The sequence below is a fragment of the Mirounga leonina genome, unplaced genomic scaffold, assembly GCF_011800145.1.
Source record: "Mirounga leonina isolate KUSES-001 unplaced genomic scaffold, KU_Mleo_1.0 Mir_94, whole genome shotgun sequence".
Lineage (NCBI taxonomy): Eukaryota > Metazoa > Chordata > Mammalia > Carnivora > Phocidae > Mirounga > Mirounga leonina.
In genome coordinates this window covers 55,184,694-55,207,927 of record NW_023270855.1, presented here as the reverse complement: position 1 = coordinate 55,207,927, position 23,234 = coordinate 55,184,694, and positions in this window count along the sequence as shown.

The window sequence follows — 23,234 nt, the reverse complement described above, 5'->3', positions numbered from 1 at the left end:
GAGAAAATGTGGGCTTGTGATTCTGTGTCAGGAGATTGCCTTAGCCTTCTTTCTCCCTGGAGTGAGCTATGCACTGAATGTATGCATCACCCCCCGGGATGGGACAGGTATTTGGAAGTGAGGTCTTTGAGAGGTAGTTGGGTTTGGATGAGGTCTGGAGGGTGGAGCTCTCAGCATGGGATTAGTGCCTTTGGAAGGAGATGAGGGGACCAGAGCACGCTCTTTCTGGGCCATGTGAACACGCAGCGAGAAGGTGCACCTGCACACCGAGACAGGAGAGCTCTCGCGGAACCCGACCTCACCGGCACCCTGATCCTGAACTTCCAGCCTCCAGAACTTCGGGAAAAAAGTGTCTGTTGTTAAGCCACCCAGTCAACAGCATGTGGTTACGGAGTTTGAGCCAATTACGACAGGCTGGGAAGCTCCTGGCCCCGGAATGCCAGCCCCTCCGAAGCATACGGGATCCAAGATGCTACCCAACCACCAGACAGAAAACCCACCCAAGTCAGGCACTGGAATTTGAAGCAAGAGTTGGAGGGTTCGATGAGCTTTATCCTAAAAAAATAAACTCTGTGATTGGCTTTATTTTATTCTGTGATCTGTACAGTTTTACAATCGCAACTGTGTGTGAATCCTTAAAATAAACACATGGTCAAGTGTTTGCAACAATTTTGGCATATTTTTGTCCCCCCCTCCCCAAATCACACCCAAGGATGACACATCTCTCTCTCTCTCTCTCTGCCCCTTTGATTCTGCAGCACAAACAATCAAGGGGGGAAAAGATCCATGAGTTTTTCCAGGAGTCTCTTAATCCATTGCTAATCAGATCTTTCTCTTTGGGCTCTTTAACCTTTTCTTTGGAAATAATTGTAGACTTTCAGGAAGTTGCAAAAATAGGACACGGAGTCCTGAGTAGCCTCCTGCAGCAGTGACCTCTTCGATAGTCAGGGGACGTTGTCAAAACCAGGTCGGTGCTGTTAACTAGACGACAGTCAGACTGTAGTTTTTCAACACGTATGCATGTGTATGCACGCGCGTGTGTGTGGTTCTGTGTAGTCTATTCCATGTGTAGATTTGCGTGCCCATCACCACCAAGACGGAACCGCTCCGTCTCCTGGAGTGATTCTGTCAGGAGACCCCTTCACGGGAACCCCACCTCCCCTCCCCTGTCCTCAGGAAACTGCGAATCTGCTTTCTGCCTCTCTGGTCTTGCCATTTTGCGAAGTCAGACCGTGTGTCACCCGAGATCCGCTGTTCCCACCCCACCTGCTGACTTCGAGTCTGTCCATCCTGGGGGTGCATGTCTCAGTGGTTTTTCTCCTTACTGTGGTCAAGTAATATTCCAAGTACGGGCTTGCCAGTTTGTTCAACCATCCAGTCATCAAAGGACGTTTGGTTTCCAGTGTTTTGCTGTTACGAATAGGGCCGTTAAGAATATCGGTGTACATTTTTTTGCATGAACATATGTTTTCCTTTCTCTGGGATAAATGCCCAGAAATGTATTTGTTGGGTGGTATGGCAGCTACACGTTTCGTTTTGAAAGAAACTGCTGATCTGTCTTCCAGAGTGGCTCCACCCTTTCATATTCCTGCCAACAACGCAGGAGACATCCAGTTTCTCCACATCTGCCCCAGCATTTGGTGTTGTGACGATGTTCATGTTTTTGCTCTTCTAATAGGTGCAAAGAGGTGCATCACTGTGGGTGTAGCTTGCATTTCCCTGGTGGCTAATGACGCTGAGCATCGCTTCTGTGGTTATTTGGCATGAGGTCATTCTCTTTCTTAAAGAATTGAAGTTTGGGGCGCCTGGCTGGCTCAGCGGGTAGAGTGCGCGACTCTTGGTCTCACGGTTGTGAGTTCAAGCCCCATGTTGGGTGCAGAGCCTAAATGAACAAACAGTAAATTGAGGCTTCCCGTACAGTAACGAGCATAAATCTTCAGTGCAGATCTCAATAAATGTTTACCTTTGCATCGAGCCTTGGGATCAGCACGCAGACCAAGACCTAAGACATGGCCAGAGGGCCAGCCCCCACAAGCTTCCCTCGTGCCTCCTCTCTTTCCCCTTCTGGCAGCAACCAGGGAGCTGATTTGGCTTGCAGTGGTATGAAGAATAAGGGCTCCCCACGCCACCCCCAGAGATGTCTAACAACCCCTGGAACCTGTTAGGTTGCAGAGCAAAGAGAAATTAACTTTGCAGATGGAGTGAAGGTGGCTGGTCAGCCGGCCTTGGAATGGAGCAATTACCATAGATTATATAGGTAGGCTCAAGGTAATCTCCAAGATGCTTAAAAGTGGAAAAAGGAGAGAGAGAGAGAGATGTGATTTGAGAGCTATTACTGCTGGCTTTATAGAGGCAGGAAGGGGCCACAGGCCAAGGAACCTCTAGATCCTAGAGAAGGTGAGGGTGGATTCTGCCCTACAGCCTCCAGGAGGAACTGATTTTCACCTGGGAGAGCCGTTTGAGAACGACCAACCTCCAGAAATGGGGGTGGGGCGGTGGGGAAGGGGGGGAATAAATCTGTGCTGTTTGAAACCTTTCGATTTTTCGTAGCAATAAGACACGACCGCGTTGCTATAGATTAGTATGTTCTCTGCTTGCAATTTATATAAATGCAATAACAAAGAATGCGATCATTTGCATCCAGCTACTTTTATATGGCATGTTGTTGAAATTCGTCCCTGCTGTATGAATAATTCATTCCTTTTAACTGAAGAGTGGTATCCATTCTATGGCTGGACCGGCTGGCTCATGCATTCCTTCGCTAGTGGACAGACAACTGGGTGGTTTCCAGTTTGAGGCTCGTAAAAATAAGGCCACTATAAATATTGGCGTGTAGGTTCCTGTGTAATCAGACGTTTTCGTTTCTCTTGGGTAAATACCTATGAGTAGGAGGTAGGCACCGTGAGTACACAAATCATTAGCTTCATAAAAATCATTTTCCAGAGCGGTTTTACCACATTCTGCATCCCCACCGGGATGGGGTGTTCCTTTCTGATTCTTCACATCCTCCCTAACTCCTGATGTCAGTCTTTTTAAAGTTTAGATATTCCAAAGCCACACCGTCCAGTGCAACCACCACTGGCCTCGTCTGGCGATTTAAGTTCAAATTAATTCAAATGAAATGAAATGTAAAATCCAGGTCTCATGCCCGTCACATTCCCTCGTTCTCAGCAGCATGCAGCTGGTAGCTCCTGAGCCACACGGCACGGGAGGAGAGCATTTCCATCCATCATCGCAGAAAGTTCGATCAGATGGTGCCGTGCTGGTGGGTACGAGGAGGCATCTCATTATGGCTTTGATTTTTCATTTCTCAATATCATCTCGTAAGTTTCCTTTTTTTTTTTTTCTTAAAACCCTCCAGTGTGGGATTCTGTCACCGTCAGCCATTCAAGAGCTCTGACTGTCCCGGGCACGGTCCCATTTCCCTGCCCTCCCCTTGGGCCATGGCCAGGATCTCCGTCTCTCTTGCCGCCCCCAGAAGCAGTCCCTTACCGCATCCCACATCCTGTGACTCTCCATCCCCACACCTCCCCACGCCCGGCCACCACCTTCTCCAGTACTTTCTCTGAGCAAAAGCCAGATGGATCTTTTAAAACCTAAATCTGATCATGTTTCTCAGTTGCTAGTCTGTCAGCCTCAGGAGGGTAAGAATCTTGCTCTGGTTTGATCACTGTTGAACGTCAGGTGCCTGGTATACAGTAGGCGCTCAACAGATGCTCGCCAAATGAATGAATGAACAAATGGCTTACAACTGTTACAGCAGAGATCATGATTGGCCCACCCAAAAGCCATTCTCCCTCTCTTGTTTAGTCACAGAATCCTGGTTTTATTTGGGGGACCCATGCATCTCTAACTACGTGTCATTAAAAGACTACATTTCCCAGTCTCCTTTGCAACTAGATGTGATCTTATGATTACATCCTGGCCACTGAGATCCTAGCAGAGGTTTTGTGTGGGATTTCTAGGGAGGCTTTTTTTTTTTTTAAGAAGCTGATTCAAGGGCGCCTGGGTGGCGTCTGCCTTCAGCTCAGGTCATGATCCCAGGCTTCTGGGATCGAGCCCCGCATCAGGCTCCCTGCTCAGCGGGAAGCCTGCTTCTCTTCTTCCACTCCCCCTGCTTGTGTTCCCTCTCTCGCTGTCCCTCTCTCTGTCAAAAAATAAATAAAATCTTAAAAAAAAAAAAAAAAGCTGACTCAAGTGGAAACTGCATCATTTGGTCCCTCCTCCCTCTCCCTCACCCCTTTCTCCTGCCTGCTGCCTGGAATGAAGGCATGATGACTGGGGCTCTGGCAGCCACTTTGCATTCTGCAGTGACTCTGAGAAGGGTGGAGAGAGAAGAAGAAAGAAACCTCGGACCCTGATGGCCACAGATGTGCTAACCAGCTCCGAGTCGCTCACCTTCAGATATCTTGTTTATCTTGTATGAGGTGCTATCACTTTAGCAGTGATGATTTATCCTGGATTGAACTCCCCAGAAGGAGCCACAAGGATTTGGGGGCAAGTAGTTAATGTGGGAGGTGATCCCAGGAAGCCTTGGGAGGGGGTGGAGAATTGAGACAGGAAAGGAAGGGAGTCAATACACAGTGCGTTCATGGGTGGGTGACACCTGTGAGTGAAGGGGGATCAGTCCCACCGGAGCCCCTGGAGGCCATATAGCACCCAACCTGAGTCGTCCCACACAAAGAGCATCCTTGTGAGTGAGGGGTGAGTGAGAGGTGAGTGAGCCAGCCTATCTCCAGCGCCCCCGGCTCACCCTGCACAGTCCCACAGCCGGAGCAAATCCCAGGAGCAGAGTCGGAGATTTCCAATTAGCAGCCTTTGGTGTGTTGAGATGAGCATGAGGGTGAGGCTGGGGTGTGACCCGTATCCACTGACCTCACAGTATCTGCCTGGGTTCCCCATTGCTCTTAGGACAAACTCCTCAGCTTGGGTCTCCGAGTCCCGCATCCCATGCTTCCATCTCTTGAACCTTGTCCTGCTTCACACTCCCCACCCCCAAATTCCGCAAATGCCCCAAGCCCCTTCCACCTGCAGGCCTTTCCCCAGGCTGTTCCCCAGAGCACCTTTCACCCCTCCTACTCATGGCCCCAACTTGTATTCATCCTTTGGGTCTCACCTTACATGACACCTCCTCCAGGGAGCCTCCCCTGATGCCACCATCCAGTTTGAGCTCCCTGTTGCAGGTTTCCACACCTCCTTGTGCTTGTCTTTGGAGAAATTCTCACAGTCATATTACATGATTACCTGTAGACGATTTAGAGGTTTGTCTCCTCTGCCTGCTCCCCCAAAGGTACCCAGCCCAAGACTTGGTATACAGTAGGTGCTCAGTATCTTCCAGGAAACTCAGGTCACCAAGGGAGGGAAGTGTGGACTGGATCACACATCCGAGCCTCCTGGCATCTTTCCCTGCTGCCTCTACGGTCCCCCTGGGGGCCCCTTGGCCCTTTACTCCAGAACTCTCGTAATTGAAAGCAAATGTTCTCTCCAGAAGTTTACCATATCTGTGTTCATCTTCTGTGTGGGCTAATTTTATTAAAGTTCCCCAAAGAGAGAATTGTAAATTCATTAGCGTGCATCTTGGACCAGACCCTCCTGTACGCCGGGTAAAAAAAGATTAGAAGTCAGCTGGGCCCGGTGATAATGAAACAGAAGATGCTAAAACATAATTCTTAATTAAACTGTAATGAGATAAGAAGTTGTCGCCGGCTTGTGGGCCTGGTCTGAGTCGTCCACGTTCTCAGTCTAACACAGTGATTTATGATTCTCTTCCCTCATTAATGTAATTAGTTTTTCTCCCCTCTTAAAAAAAAATCCTAAACATTGCGATTATATATATATATATATATATATATATATATATATATATATATATATATATATATATAATATAAACAAACCCTGGACCACAGTTGGGGGTTGTTTCTATTCTGGTGGAATATTAACTTCCACTGAGCAAAAATGAACATAGGAAAGGCTGAGGGAAGAGGGGCTCCAGATACAAAAATGGGGCATGGTAGTGGACTCAGTAGTCCCTCCAGGGGAGCCCTCACATCTCCAAATCAGGTCATCCGAGGGCCCCTGTCCGCCCACCCAGCCTCAGAGCCGGCCCTGGTTTGAGGCGAGCATCGCCTTGTGGCAGGTCCTACAGCCCACATGCAGGGCTGTTTGGGGTCAGCCTCCCAGTAATTGAGCTCTGGGATCAGGGTGGGCTTGGATCTCCCGGGATAACTGGGGAGCAGGTGACAGAACCACTTGCAGCTGTCTTGGAGGGGATGGACTTCGGTGGCAGGATATGGACATGGGGGGCATTTACAGAATGGAAATGGTGAGACAGGGCTGTCTCCCTCCGCTTGTGTTACTTGTGCTAGGAGTACAAGTGCTAGGAGATGACCCAGCCTAAACCCATGACTGCACCTTGGCAGAGGGTGGTGAGAGGGCATTGAGACACCCCCAAAACCACATGCAGTGAGGAACCCTGTGACCCAGAACCAGGCGTGATTAAGCATGGAGGGCATGGGGCTGCTGCAGGACTTCAGGCTGGCTGTTTGAAGAGGATGGTGTGTAGGGGGGTCTGGGTCCCCAGCCAGGACATCTCATCCCTCTGGAGCCCGGTGCCTCGCACCCAGCTCCGCACACTGCCACCATGACAGGAGTCATCAAAACCATGAGCATTTGCTGAGCCCCCTCTATGCACCTGACACTTGGGTCAACAAGTGTTATCAGTCAGTTATTGCTGGGTAACAAATAGTACCCAAACTTCACAGCTTGAGAAAACAACATTTATGGCATGGCTTCTGTGGGCCAGGGCTGTGGGTACAACTTGGGTGGGTCCCCCGCTTGAGGATCTCACAGGCTATAATGAGGTGTGGGTCTGGGGTCGAGGAAAAGAATCTGCGTCCACGTTTACAACCATGGCTGTGGGACTGAGGGCCTCAGTGTCTTGCTGGCTGATGGCTGGGGCCACGCTCTGTGCCTTGCGCCATGACAATGCCATGTGGCTGTTTGCTTCATCAGAACAAGTGAGCAAGAAAGCCAGAGAGTGGGAGCAAGGTGGAAGTCTCAGACGCTTACGAACTCAGCTCAGCAGAGAGATCTCATCACTTTTGCCTTATTCTGTTGGTTCAAAGGGAGTCAGTGGGTCCTGCCCATCACATGGAGTGTGACTGCCAGGTGGCAGAGGTCCCCAGGGGCCATATCAGAAGCCACCTAGCTGTGCTGTATTTGTCTTCTGTGCCCATATCATTCGCCGCTGTGCCCTTATGCTGGACACAGAGCCTGGCACATACTAGGTGCTCAGTTAACAAGTGTTTGGTCAATTCAGTGACATCCATTAGGCTTCCAGGTTCATTCATTCATTCTTTTGCTTCTCCAACAAATATTTACCAAGTAACTCCTAGATGCCAGGTCTGGGGTGCTGACACCTGGTGGTTCTCAAGAGAGACCAGACCCCTGCCCCTGGGGGACTTCACACTCTGGTGGGGGGAAACTAATGCTCAACAAAGACCCATACATGGAAATATTACCAGTGTGGTCAGTGCTGAGATGTCAAGGAGCTGGGAGGATGTCTTAAGGGGAGCTGACCTGGTCCGCAGGGCCTGTGAAGGCTTCTGGAAGAAGTTTGAGCTGGGGCCTGATCGGCGAGCGGGAGATGCTGGAGTGGCCAGGGTTGGGGGGAAGGTTCCAGGCAGAGGGAACAGCCTGGGCAGCCCTATGAGGTGGGACAGCAAGAGGGGGCGGTGGGGGGCTGGGAGGGTGGAGTCTAGCTTGGGAGGCCCTGAAGGTTTAAAAAAAGTTTTCTCTGAGAGAAGTTACATAGCATAAACTCAACACATAAGAGTCTATAACTCAGTGGTTTTCAGGACATTCAGAGCTGTGCAACCATCACCACCCTCTCATTCCAGAACATTCCATCACCCCAAGAGAAACCCCATCCCTGTAAGCAGTCACCCTCCACCTCTGTTCAGCCCCTGACATCCACTAATCTGTTTTCTGTCTCTATGGATGAGCCTGTTCCGGACGTGTCACCCACGTGGACTCATACCCCGTGTGGCCTTCTGTGTCTGGTTCCCTCCCTGAGCGTGGTGAGCTCAGGGTCCAACCCCGGGGCAGTGCATGTGGGCGCTTCACTGTTTCTGTGGCTGAATAATATTCCAGCGTGTGAATGAGCCACATTTTTTTTATCCATTTGGCATTGATGGACATTTGGGTTGTTCCATATTTTGGCTCTTAGAATCACACTCTTGTGAACATCTGTGGACAAGAATGCAAACATGATTAACAATCAAGTGATTGTGCAAACATGTTTGCATTCTCTCCAGTGGACACCTGGGCGCTGAGTCGCAGGGTCACGTGATAATCCTGAGCTTGACGGTTTGGGGAAATCCCAAGCTGACCCCTCTGATGCCCTCCCCAGCGGTGCGCTCTCATCAGCACGGATGATCACGTTTAGCCATCCTGCTGTACGAAGCATGGGGTCGCTTACCCTGTGGCTCTCAGGGGTAAGAAACCTGGAGAGACCCTGGTGGATCATCGTAGGAAGTCACTGTGGACGCAGCTCCCAGCAGATGGGTAAAGCCCTGGGCTCTGGGATGGGTGCACCTGACAGGTTCCCCAGGCTCAGCTGCTTTCCTGTCCCGCATCCTGGGTGAGGGCACTTTGGGGGCGGAAGGGAGGGGGTTAAGCCAATCCAATCATCCCAGGGCCCCAAGACAGCAAGGTTGGCTTTTCAGGAGGTTCATTCAGCCGAACCCCTATCTAAAAAAGCCAGAGGGAGAAGAGGCTGTGCATCCGCTGGGGAACAAAGCTCTGAGAGGAGCAGCCTCCTGTCTTCCTTTGTAGGGTCCAGCCCGCTCTCCGTCTGGGGGGCTGCGGGGGCACGGGCAGCCTCCGCCTGGAGCCCTCCGGCTGCAGCCGTCCATTGTTTGCCCTCATTGAAATGCAAGAGAAAATTAGAATTCACCCGCTTCCTTTCCCCTTTCTTCTGGATTTTAATGAATTCAGCAGTTACAGGCTGAGCTGGGGAGAAAAAAAACTGGCTTTTGAGTTTTTTTTTTTAAAAAAGACCAATTTTCGTTTCAAGCCTGGTCCTTGCCGTTCATTCATCATGATTCAGGAGGACGTTCCCTGGGTGTTCCGTGGCCTGGACAACCCTTTCCTGATTCCCGGCCGGCCTGCCTCGGCTCTCCATCAGCTCACTTCATTTTGATTCACAAGGAGACTTTCTAGAGCCACAAATGGTGTTACCTGTGTACATGACAGACCATCATGAGAATAAATACGTGGGAGAATATATTTACAAAAGACACCTCTGATACAGGACTGTTATCCCACACATGCCAAACTCTTAAAACTTAACTCTTAAAACTTAACCATAAGCTCCCATCAGACTCAAAACTGAAAAGGTAGGAGGTTTTCCTCTAAGCTCGGGAACAAGACAAAGATGCCCACTCTTGTCATTTCTATTCGACATCATCCTGGAAGTCCTGCCAGAGCAGTCAGGTGAGAAAAGGAGAGAAAAGGCGTCTGACTGGGACAAGAAGTCAAGTAGTCTGTTTGTAGATGGCATGATCATGCCTACAGGACCCCCACAAGCCTACCAGGAACTTGTTAGAACACAAATGAATTCAGTAAATTTGCAGTATACAAAATCAGTATACAGAGATTGGTTGCATTTCCATACACCAACAATGAACTACTCAAAAAAAGGAGTTAAGCAGACATCCCATTACAATAGCAACAAAAAGAATAAAATACTTAGGAATCAATGTTACTGAGGGGGTGAAAAATGTGTGCCCTGAAAACTATAAGGCACTGATCAAAGACACTGAAGGCGCAAATAAATGGGAAGATATTCCGTGCCGGCAGATTGGAAGAATTAATATTGTTGAAATGTCCATAGTACCCAAAGTGACCTGTAGATTCAGTGTAATCTTCATAAAAATTCCAATGGTGTGTTTTTGTGTAGAGATAGGAAGAACAATCCCAAAATCCACAAGGAACCACACAAGTCCCTGAATAACCAAAGAAATCTTGAATGAGAAGAACAAAGCTAGAAGTATCACACATCCTGATCTCCGACTGTCCTGCATAGCTATAATAGTCAAAACAGCATGGTACTGGCATAAACCCAGACACACAGTTCAATGGAACAGAAGAGAGAGCCCAGAAATAAGCCCACACTTATATGACCGACTAATCTTTGACAAGAGTGCTAAGAACACACAACAGGAAGGGAAGTCTCTTCAATAAATGGTCTTGGGAGAGCGAACAGCCACGTGCACAACAATGAAATCAGACCAGTATCTCACCCCATACACAAAAATCAACTCAAAACGCATTAAAGATGTAAATGTGAGACCTGAAATTGTAAAATGCTAGAAGAAAACATAGGGGAAAACCTTCGTGACATTGATCCGGGCAATGGGTTTTTTTCAACATGACACCAAAAGCACAGACAACAAAAGGAAAAATAGGCAAATGGGATTTCATCAAACTTTTAAAAAGCTTCTGCACAGTAAAGGAAGCCATCGACAGAGTGGAGTGACAACCTAGGGGTTGGGAGAAAATATTTGCAAGCAATACATCTGATAAGGGGTTCATCTCCGAAATATAGAGGGAACTCGAACAACTCGGTGGCAAAAAACCAAATAACCCGATTTTAAAATGAGTGAAGGATCTGGGGCGCCTGGGTGGCCCAGTTGGTTAAGCGACTGCCTTCGGCTCGGGTCATGGTCCTGGAGTCCCGGGATCGAGCCCCACATCGGGCTCCTTGCTCGGCGGGGAGTCTGCTTCTCCCTCTGACCCTCTTCCCTCTCGTGCTCTCTGTCTCTCATTCTCTCTCTCTCAAATAAATAAATAAAATCTTAAAAAATAAATAAATAAAATGAGTGAAGGATCTGAATAAACATTTCTCGGAAGAAGATACACAGGTGACAGACACATGAAAAGATGCCCAATGTCACTCATCATCAGGGAAATGCAAATCAAAACCACATGAGGTATCACCTCGCACCTGTCAGAATGGCTAAAGTCAACAGTGCAAGAAACAACAGGTGTTGGCGAGGCTGCGGAGAACAGGGAGCCCTCCTGCCCTGTTGGTGGGAACGCAAACTGCACAGCCACTGCGGAAAACAGTACAGAGGTTCCTTAAAAATTAAAAATACAACTACCATATGATCCAGCAATCCCACTTCAGGGTACATACCTGAAGGAAATGAAATCAGGATCTCAAGGAAATATCTGTGCCCCCATGTTCCCTGCAGCATGATTCACAATAGCCAAGCTATGGAAACAAGCTACATGTCCACTGACGGTTGCGTGGATAAAGATGTGATATATACACGCAATGGAATATTATTCAGCCTTGAAAAAGAGGGAAATCCTGTCATCTGGGACAATAGGGATGAACCTGGAAGACACTATGCTACATGTATTAAGCCAGACACAGAAAGAACAAAACTGTGTGGTACTCACTTCTCTGTAGAATCCAAAAAAAGTCAAACTCCTAAAAGCGGAGAGTAGAATGGTGGTTGCCATGGATCTGGGGGGAGCAGGGGTGACATGGAGGAGACACTGGGGACAAGTCACCTGGGATGAGTACGTTCTGGAGATCTAGCATACAGCAACGTATCACTGATACCATTATAGAGTTGAAATTTGGTAGGAGACTAGATCGTAAACATAATCACTACACACACACACAAGGCAATTATGTGAGGTGCTGGGTACATTCATTGGCTTGATTGATCATTTCACAATAACCTATATCAAAACAAACATATTGTTTACCTTAAATAGATACTATCTTTATTTGTCAATGATATCTCAGTGAAATTGGGGGGGGGGACAAAACAATAAGAAAACAATCAACCCAATTAAGAAATGGGCAAAAAACCTGAACAGACACCCCACCAAAGAAGATCTACAGAGGGCAGATAAGTACACGAAAAGATTCTCCACACTTTACGTCGTCGGGGAAATGCACTAGGGATCTCAGTGAGATACCACCACACACCTACGAGAACACCCAAAGTCCCAAACACTGACAACGGCCAATGCTGGCGAGGGTGTGGAGCAAAGGGAACTTTCATTTGTTGCTGGTGGGGATGCAAAATTGTCCAGCCACTCTGGGAGGTTAGTGGTGTCTTACAAAACTAAACCTATTCTTACCATATGACCCAGCAATGGCATCCCTTGGTATATTTACCCAAAAGAGTTGAAAATTTATGTTCACCCAAAAATCTGCATAGAGGGTTATCAGCTTAATTCATGATCACCAAAATTTGGAAGCCACCAAGATGTCTTTCAGTTGGTGAATGGATAAATGAGTCATGGAACATCCAGACAGTGGGAGATTACTCAGCGCTACAAAGAAATGAACCATCTAGTATCCAAAATCTATAAAGAACTTATCAAACTCAACACCCAAAGAACAAATAATTCAATCAAGAAATGGGCAAAAGACATGAACGGACATTTCTGCAAAAAAGACATCCAAATGGCCAACAGACACATGAAAAAGTGCTCAACATCACTCGGCGTCAGGGAAATATAAGTCAAAACCTCAATGAGGGCGCCTGGGTGGCTCAGTCATTAAGCGTCTGCCTTCTGGGATTATGGTCATGATCCCAGGCTTCTGGGATCGAGCCCCGCATCAGGCTCCCTGCTCAGTGGGAAGCCTGCTTCTCCCTCTCCCACTCCCCCTGCTTGTGTTCCCTCTCTCACTGTATCTCTCTCTGTCAAATAAATAAATAAAATCTTTTAAAAAAACCCAAAAACCTCAATGAGATACCACCTCACACGAGTCAGAATGGCTAAAATTAACAAGCCAGGAAACGACAGATGCTGGAGAGGATGGGGAGAGAGGGGAACTCTCCTACACTGTTGGTGGGAATACAAGCTGGTACAGCCACTCTGGAAAACAATATGGAGGTTCCTCAAAAAGTTGAAAATAGAGCTACCCTACAACCCAGCAATTACACTACTGGGTGTTTAACCCAAAGATACAAATGTAGGGATCCAAAGGGGCACATGCACCCCAATGTTTATAGCAGCAATGTCCACCATAGCCAAACTATGCAAAGAGCCAAGATGTCCATTGACAGATGAATGGATAAAGAAGATGTGGTCTATATATATAATGGAGTATTATGCAGTCATCAAAAAATGAAATCTTGCCATTTGCAACGATGTGGTTGGAACTGGAGGGTATTACGCTGAGTGAAATAAGTCAATCAGAGAAAGATATGTATCGTATGACCTCCCTGATATGAGAAATTTGAGAAACAAGACAGAGGATCATAGGGGAAGGGAGGGAAAAATGAAACAAGATGAAACCCGAGAGGGAGATAAACCATAAGAGACTCTTAATCTCAGGAAACAAACTGAGGGTTGCTGGAGCAGAGGGGAGTGAGAAGGATGGGATGGCTGGGTGATGGACATCGGGGAGGGTATGTGCTATGGTGAGCACTCTGAATTGTGTAAGATTGATGAATCACAGACCCGTACCCCTGAAACAAACATTATATGTTAATAAAAAGAAAAAAAAAAAGAAACAAACCATCAAGCCGTGAAAAGACATGGAGGAACCTTAAATGTATTTGACCAAGAGCACATAGTGTAGGATTCCCACTACGACATTCTGGTGAAAGCAAAACGGTACAGACAGTATTAGAGAAAACATCAGTGGTTGCCATTGGTTGGGGGGAGGGAGGGAGGAACAGGAGGAGCACAAGGGATTTTTAGGGCAGTGAAAAGACTGTGTGTGATACCATAGTGACGGATACAGGTCATTATATACTTCATGTACAACATCCAGAGTGAACCCCAATATAATCTCGGGACTCTGGGTGGTAAGGCGTCCCTGTGAGTTCATCGACTATAACAAATGCACTGTTGTGGGGGAGATGCTGATGGTGGGGGAGGCTGTGCATGAAGGGAGGGAGTCAGGAGGTTAATGGGAAATCCGTGCTTTCTGCTCAATTTTGTTGTGAACCTAAAACTGCTCTAAAAATGACAGTTTGTTAATTTAAAAAGTATAAAGGAAACAATTATGTTCATAAAAATTTGCCTACCCGAGGATTTGAACCCCAGGCCTGATATCCTTTAAAACGAAAGAAGAAGAGGGACGCCTTGGGGGATCCGTCAGTGAAGTGTCTGCCTTTGGCTCAGGTCATGCTCCTGGGGTCCTGGGATCGAGTCCCGCATCGGGTCCCTGCTTCTCCCTCTGCCTGCCGCTTCCCCTGCTTATGCGCGCGCGCTCTCTCTCTGACAAATCAATCAATCCATTAATCAATCAATAAAATAAATCAGACCCCAACGACAACAGGCCACGTGATTTCATTTCTAAGAAGCTTGAGAACGGGCAGGACTAATTTACGGTGATAGAAATCAGAATAGCGGTTGTCCCTGGGGTGGAGACTCCCCTGGGGTTCTCCCTCTCTCTCTCACTGTGGCGGGGGGTCATGGTCTCAGTCCGTTGGGGCTGCTGTAACGGAAACCAGGGATTGCACAGCTTATAAATAACAGGCATGTATTTCCCACGGTCCTGGAGGCTGGAAGTCCAAGATCCAGACGCCAACAGGTTCATGTCTGGTGGGACCCCGCTGCCTGCTTCATAGCTGGGTCCTTCTTGCTGTGTTCTCGTGTACTGGAAGGAAGAGGGACCTTCCTGGGGTCTCTCTCTCTCTCTCTCTCTCTCATTTTTTATTTTTTTAAAAAGATTTTATTTATTCATTTTGACAGAGAGAGAGAGACCGCGCGAGAGAGGGAACACAAGCGGGTGGAGTGGGAGAGGGAGAAGCAGGCTTCCCGTGGAGCAGGGAGCCCGACATGGGGCTCAATCCCAGGACCCTGGGATCATGACCTGAGCCGAAGGCAGACGCTTAACGACTGAGCCACCCAGGTGCCCCCCTCTCTCTCTCTTTTAAAGATTTTATTTATCTATTTGTCAGAGAGAGAGCGAGCACAAGCAGGGGGAGTGGCAGAGAGAGGGAGAAGCAAGCTCCCCGCAGAGCAGGGAGCCCGATGTGGGGCTCAATCCTAGGAGCCCAAGATCATGACCCGAGCTGAAGACAGACACTTAACCGACTGAGCCACCCAGGCTCCCTGAGGTCTTTTTTATAAGGGCACTAATTCCATTTACATGGGCTCCACCCTCACGACCTAATCACCCCCCAAGGTCACACTTACTATACCATCTCACTGGGGAGCAGGATTTCAACATATGAATTTGGGGGGGACACCGTTCATCCCATAACACCTGGTTTAACTCCATAGAGAAGCAGAAGATCAAGCTGGCTGGACAGCCAGGGTGGAGGCGTCCCCCAGGTGGGTGGCGAGCACCCAGCTTGCGGTGGTCCCTCCCTGCAGCAGGTGCTGACTCTGGCCAGAGGGAGGAGCTCGGGACGGCCGGCAGCCCCCGGAGCTGTGCAGGAGCCTGCATGGTGAGGTGGCTGGGACTGCAGGAGTCAGCTGGGCATAGCCGGCAGCCCCCTGCTACTCCAGGACCAGCGTCCAGTGCCCCCCAACCCTGTCTGAGCTCGTGGACACAAATGTTGGCCTTCAGAGGGGAAGGCCCACTGCAGTAAAAGTGAATGGGCCAGTGGGGTCGGTGATTTGTGTCTGTCCACACCGTCCCCTGCAGCCGTGTTCCCTTGCTCACCTCTGCACGGCTGGGACTTCTGCCCTCCGCCTCCACGAAGACATTAAACCCCGCTCACCTTGCATCCCTGGGAAGTCTTTCCAACCCCTCCTGCCTATTGCCCAGCTTGTGTTCTCCCTGGCAAAGTAGCATAGAAATCTCATCTGTGGGTCTGTTTCCCCCACTTGGCACCAGACCCCATGGAGGCAGGGGCAGGGGTTGGGGGTGGTGGTCGTGCATCTTGTTCACTCTTGAATATCCAGTCCCTGACACGAGGCTTGTTCAACACTGCAAACATTCTCGTGCCGGAAGGTCCAGGTTCAAATTCTGCCTCTACCATTTTCTGGCTGGGTGATCTCGGGCAAGTTACTTAACTGGCGGCCTGTGCCTCTGTTTTCTCATCTGCAGAATGGGAATGATGGCAGTACCTTATCACAGCTGTGTGAAATATGACAATTATCACTCAAATGGGAGTCGCTTTTTCTGATAGTGACGGGGCCCCAAGAGGAGACAGCATCATTAGCAAGATTTCACGGTGTCTTCATTCTCCCAGGCTGCTGTGAAGTCTTTAATAGGCAATAATGTATGGAAGGACTTTCCTTCACTTTTGAATTCATTTTTAGTCATATAATCACCATGCAGATGCATTTTCCATCATAAAACCAGAAATCTTGGGGCACCCGGGTGGCTCAGTCAGTTAAGCATCTGACTCTTGATTTCGGCTCAGGTCATGATCTCAGGGTCAGGAGATCAAGCCCCACGTTGGGCTCTGTGCTGGGCATGGAACCTATTTGAGATTCTCTCTCTCCCTCTCCCTCTGCCCCTCCCCCACCAATAACTAACTAATTAACTAACTAGAAGTCTTACTGTAAAAACTAAAGTACCAGTCCACCCATCTTTCATTCTGGCCGCATTCTTGCCCTCCACTCTAGTCTGTGTTGCAAACTCCCCATGGTAAGCACCAAGGACTCTATAATGCTGTGGGTCCCGATGCTGCAGGTCGGTCATCTGGACCACGCAGGCGGGGGCTGGTTTCCATGGCGTGATGTCCGAGCCCCAACAAACAAGCTGGGGTTGCAGACCAGGGCACCCACATGGGGCCTCTCCGCGTGGGTAGGGTCTCCTCACCATACAGCAGGGACCCACGGGACCTTGTCCTGAGGAGCAGCTTCCAAGTGAATGTCTCCGAGAACCAGGTGGAAGCTCATGGCAATTTATGACCTCACCTCGAGGATCCCTCAGCACCCTGAATCCCGCAGGTCCAACAGTCACGAGCCCACCCAGAGTTGAGGGAGGGGACTCGGACTCCCCCTCCCAGTGGGAGGCCCGTCAGAGAGCGTGTGGTCCTGTGTGGCAATGGCCATACCTCCCCCCGGGTGCGCCATCCATGTGCACGCGTCGCCACCCCATCGCATTTTCCCGTGGGTTTGCAATCACAGACGAGTCCTCGAGAAAAGATCTCGTGTCTTGTCTTCTTTTCCATGGGGATACATTGATAATCCTTACTATTTTCTTTTTTCTTATTGTGTTAAAATACACATAACACAAAATGTACCGTTGTAACCACTTTGAAGGCACAGAGCCCTGTTCTTCTCGCAGATCTGAAACCCTGTGCCTGTTCAACACTGAGTCCCCACACTCCCCTCCTCCCAGGCCCCAGCACCCACCCCTCTGATCCAGGGTCTTTGTTATTTACAACTTCTCACTGGCTATTGCTGTTGTTACAACTAGCTGACTGTAAAAAATGATCCTAACTTTTATTTATTTATTTGTTTTTCAATTTTTATTATTTTATTATTATTTTTTAAGATTTTATTTATTTACTTGACAGAGACATACACGGCAGGAGAGGGAACCCAAGCAGGGGGAGCGGGAGAGGGAGAACCAGGCCTCCTGCTGAGCAGGGAGCCTGATGTGGGGCTCGATCCCAGGACCCCGGGATCATGACCTGAGCCAAAGGCAGACACTCAACCATCTGAGCCACCCAGGCACCCCTATTTATTTTTAAATTTTTAAAGAAAGATTTATTCATCAGGGAGAAAGACTGAGAAAGAGAGAGTAGGGTTGGGGTAGGGGTAGCGGGAGAGAGAGAATCCCCAAGCAGACTCCCCACTAAGCATGGAGCCCAACACAGGGCTCAATCCCACAACCCTGAGATCACGACATGAGCAGAAAACAAAAGTCAGACCTGACTGTGCCACCTAGGCACCCTGATCCTAACTTTTAAACCCACACTTATATGGTCTGTTAATCTACAACAAAGGAGACAAAACCTACAGTGGGGAAAAGACAGTCTCTTTAACTAATGGGGTTGGGAAAACCAGACCACTTTCTTACACCATACACGAAAATGAACTCAAAGTGGGTCAAAAACTTGAAAGTAAGACATGAAACCATCAAACTTCTCGGAAAAAAAGGCAGGTGTTAAGCTCTCTGACATCGGTCTTAGCCTTATTTTTCTGGATCTGTCTCCTCAGGCAAGAGCAACAAAAGTGAAAACGAATGAGATTCCATTACACTCAAAAGCTTCTGCACAGCAAAGGGAACCATCAACAAAATGAAAAGGCCATCTAGTGCATGGGAGAAAAGACTTGTAAATAATATATCTGATAAGGGGTTGGTATCCAAAATATATAAAGAACTCCTACAACTTAACAACAACAACAAAAACCAAACAACCTGATTAAAAAATGGGCAGAAGACGTGAACAGACATTTCTCCCAAGAAGACATCCAGATGGCCAACAGACACATGAAAAGGTGCTCAACGTCACTCATCATCAGGGAAATGCAAATCAAAACCACAGTGAGATATCACCTCATACCTGTCAGAAGGGCTAGAATCAACAACACAAGAAATAACAAGTGTTGGTGAGCATGTGGAGAAGGGGAACCTCATGCATGGGAATGTAAATTGGTACAGCCTCCATAGAAAACAGTAGGGGGGGTCCTAAAAAATTAAAAATAGAACCACCATATGATTCAGCAATCCCACTTCTCAGTGTTTGAGGAACACAAAAACATTCATTTGAAAAGATACATGCACCCCTATGTGCACGGCAGCATTATTTACAATAGCCAAGATATGGAAGCAACCTAACTGTCCAGTGATGAGGCATGGATAAAGAAGGGTGTGGTGCATGTGTATGGTGGAATATTACTCAGCCATAAAAGGGAATGAAGTCTTGCCATTTGTGACATGGATGGACCTAGAGGGTATTATGCTAAGTGAATTAAGCCAGAGAAAGACAAATACTACATGATGTCACTTATATGTGGACTCTATAAAATAAAACAGAAACAGACTCATAGAGAACAAACTGTTGGTTGCCAGAGGGGAGAGGGGTGGGGGGTGATGGGTGAAATAGGTGCAGGAGATTAAGAGGTACGAACTTCCAGTTATACAATAAATAAATCATGGGGGATATAATGTACAGCATAGGGAATGTAGTCATAATACCAGGAGAACCAGGCCTCCTGCTGAGCAGGGAACCTGATGTGGGGCTCTATCCCAGGCACCTGGATGGCTCAGTTGGTTGAGCATCTGACTCTTGACTTTGGCTAAGGTCATGATCTCAGGGTCCTGGGATCGAGCCCCACATCAGGCTCCATGCTCAGCACAGAATCTGCTTGTCCTTCTCCCTCCCCCTCTGCTCCTCCCTTCGCTCATACTCTCTCAAATAAATAAATAAAATCTAAAAAAAAAAGAGACTTTATGTGGTGGTAGATGTTAATAGTTCTGATCCAATTGTGATGACTATTTTTTTTTTAAGATTTTAAAAATTCATTTGACAGAGAGACACTGCGAGAGAGGGAACACAGCAGGGGGAGTGGGAGAGGGAGAAGCAGGCCTCCCGCCGAGCAGGGAGCCTGATGCAGGGCTCGACCCCAGGACCCTGGGATCATGACCTGATCCGAAGGCAGATGCTCAACGACTGAGCCACCCAGGTGCCCCTGTGGTGACTGTTTCATCATATATAAAAACATCAGATCACTATCATGTACATCTGAAGTTAATTTAATATTGTATGTGAATTATAATTCAGTAAAAATTATAACTATTTATTTTGAAATAGTTTTATACCCACAAAGAAATTACTAGAATAGTAGAGAGTTCCTGTGTGGTCTTCACTCAGCCTCTCCTAATGTTAGCATCTTACATAAACAGTACATTGACTGAAACCAGGAAATTAACATCAATACTATACCAGTAACTAATCTACAGACTTCATTCAAAAATTTTTTTAAAAGATTTTATTTATTTGAGAGAGAGAGTACAAGCAGGGGGAGCGGCAGGCAGAGGGAGAAGCAGCCTCCCCACTGAGCAGGGAGCCCAATGCAGGACTCAATCCCAGGACTCTGTGATCATGACCTGAGCTGAAGGCAGACATGTAACTGACTGAGCCTCCCAGGCATCCCTCTTTATTCAAATTTAAGCAGTTTTGCCTCTCATGTCCTCTTTCTGGTCCAGAATTCAGTCCAGAACCCCGAGTTGCATTTAGTCATCATGCTACCTTGGTCTCCTCTGGTCTGTGACAGATCTTCATTCTTTGGTCTTTCATAGTCTTGACACTCTAAGAGGTACTGGTCAGTTATGTTGTAGAAAGTCCCTTGACTTGAGTCTGCCTGGTGTTTACTCATGATTAGATTGAGATGGTGCCTTTGGGGGCAAGAATATCACAGAAATGATACTGTGTCCTTCTCAGTGTGGTGTATCAGGAGGCATGTGATGTCGGTATGTCTCATCGCTGGGGGGCATTGATTTTGACCACTTGGTTAAGGTCTTGTTGGCCAGGCATCCCCACTGTAAAGTTCTTTCTTTTCCCTTTGTAATTAAGAGGCATCTTGTGTGTAGATACTTTGAGACTCTGCAAATATCCTGTTTTACATCCATTTTTTTTCACCCACTAACTTAATTATTGTTGTTGTCAATATTAATTTCCTCCCTTGCTTCCTTCTTTCCTGAAGCATCTATCTCACAGCTAACTTCATGCCAGGTAATACTTGTGCACATCCTAGTGATACGACACAAGGACTTAAAAAAAATCCCTTCTTTCAAACAAGTACTTGCAACCCAGAGAGAGAAGGCTAACTGGCTACCCACAAAGGGTAAAGAAGCAGGGAATTCTGCCTTTGCATAGAGAGTCAGGTTCAAACACCAAGTGTGGGAGCATGGTGGACCTCTCTTTTATATGGAAAATTACTTTTCTTCTGGCCTGTGGGTATATGGTTGTAAAGGTCTAAATATGAGCATGCTGAGCAGATGATAAGAAATTGGATCAGAACTATCTGTGGCTGGAAGTCTTAGTTGAGCTGCACCAACTTCAGAAATAGGCCAGTGACTTTCTATGGTGGCTTCATAATCAGTATTTTGTTGGATTTCCTTATTGTTTCTAATACAATTTAAGATGGTTCTTTGGAGTTGTCTAGGTAGACAATCATATCTTTGGCAATATTAAAACTTCATCTTTTTCTTTTTCATACTTGTACCTCATTTCTTGTTCTTGTCTTATTGCATTGGTTGGGGTCGCTAGTATTACATGAAATAATTGTTATGGTAATGGATATTCCTTGCCTCATTTCTGAATACGATGGACATGTTTGTAAATTTGGGATTGACATGTTTCTAAATTATGGCCCGTGGGCCAAAGCCAGCCCACCACCCATTTTTGTAAATCACATTTTATTGGAACACAGCCATGCCCATTCCTTTTGTCTGTGACTGCTTCAATGCCATATCAGCCCAGCTGACTAGTTGCACTGAGACCTTCTAGTCTGCAAAGCCTAAAATATTTATGTGAGTTTCTTTACAAAAGTATTTTGCCAACTCCTCTTCTAAAATTTCAACATTATCAAGTTATCAAGTTGTTTATTTTTTAAATCTGATGCTTTGGGGTGATATTTCTCCCTTTTTCCACTGATAGATTTATTTTTTATTATTTTTGATACACAAAAGTGATATAATAACATAATCTTACCTAATTTAAAAAGTAAAACACTACACATAGTTGGATGTACCTATATACCCTTAGCTGAATTTTCCTTTCTCCAGCTGAAAGGGAGCAATTATCCTGCATTTGTTTATAAATGAGTTTTTAGAGTTTCATAGTTTACCTCTTGCATTTGGGTCTTTGAGCCATTTTGAGTTAATTTTTGGATATGGTGTGAGGTAGATGCTCAAATTTCATTCTTTTTTTTTTTTTTTAAGATTTTGTTTATTTATTTGACAGAGAGAAAGACAGTCAGAGAGGAAACAGAAGCAGGGGGAGTGGGAGAGGGAGAAGCAGGCTCCCGCTGAGCAAGGAGCCCGATGCGGGACTCGATCCCAGGACCCTGGGATCATGACCTGAGTCAAAGGCAGGTGCTTAACCAACTGAGCCACCCACGTGTCCCCCAAATTTCATTCTTTTGTATGTGGATTTCCAGGTGTCCCAGCACCATTTATTTAAGACTGTTCATTCTTTGGGGCACCTGGGTGGCACAGTTGGTTAAGTGACTGACTCTTGGTTTTGGCTCAGGTTGTGATCTCAGGGTTGTGAGATCCAGCCCCACTTTGGGCTCTGTGCTCAGTGCAGAGTCTGCTTAAGATTCTCTCTCCCTTTTCTTCTGCCCCCCTTCCCCGTTCTCTCTCTCTAAAGAGATAAATAAATTTAAAAAAGAAGGCTGTTCATTCTTCATTGAATGGTCTTGACACCCTTGTAGAAAATCTATTGGTCATAGATATATGGGTTTTCTAGATTCTCAATTCTACTCCACTGATTTATATGTCTATGTTTATGCCAGTACCACAGTATTTTGGTTAGTGTCAGTTTTGAAATCAGGAAATGTGAGTCCTCTAAATTTATTGTTCTATTTCAAGATTGTGTTGTTTATTCTGGGCCCTTTGCAATTCCAAAAGAAATTGAGGCTTGACTTTGCCAGTTCTGCAAAAAAGATCTTTGGGATTTTTATAGGGATTGCATTCAATCAGTGGATTGCTTCGGGTAGTATTGCCATATAGATGAGGTTTTTTGGGTAAAGATTTATTTATTTATTTATTTATTTATCTATTTATTTGAGAGGGGGAGTGGGGTGAGGAGGAGCAGAGGGAGAAACACACTCCCTGCTGAACAGGGAGCCCAACATGGAGCTTGATTCCAGGACCCCAAGATCATGACCTGAGCCAAAGGCAGACACTTAACTGAGCCATGCAGGTGTCTATAGATGAGGGGTTTTTTTGTTCGTTTTGTTTTTTTTTAAAGATTTATTTATTTATTTATTTGAGGGAGAGAGAGCACATGAGAGGGGGGGAGGGTCAGAGGGAGAAGCAGACTCCCTGCTGAGCAGGGAGCCCGATGCGGGACTCGATCCCGGGACTCCAGGATCATGACCTGAGCCGAAGGCAGTCGCTTAACCAACTGAGCCACCCAGGCGCCCTATAGATGAGTTTTTATATATTTGCTGGTATGTGGTTATCCCTGACTAATATATATTTGCTTTATGTGTTTTAAAATGCTCCGTGTTAGTTAGTGTTAATGAAATCACACTAATATTTCTTCCTGTGGCCTGCTCGTTTTGCTGAGTTAATTCTGAGATTCACTCATGTTGTGGTGCAT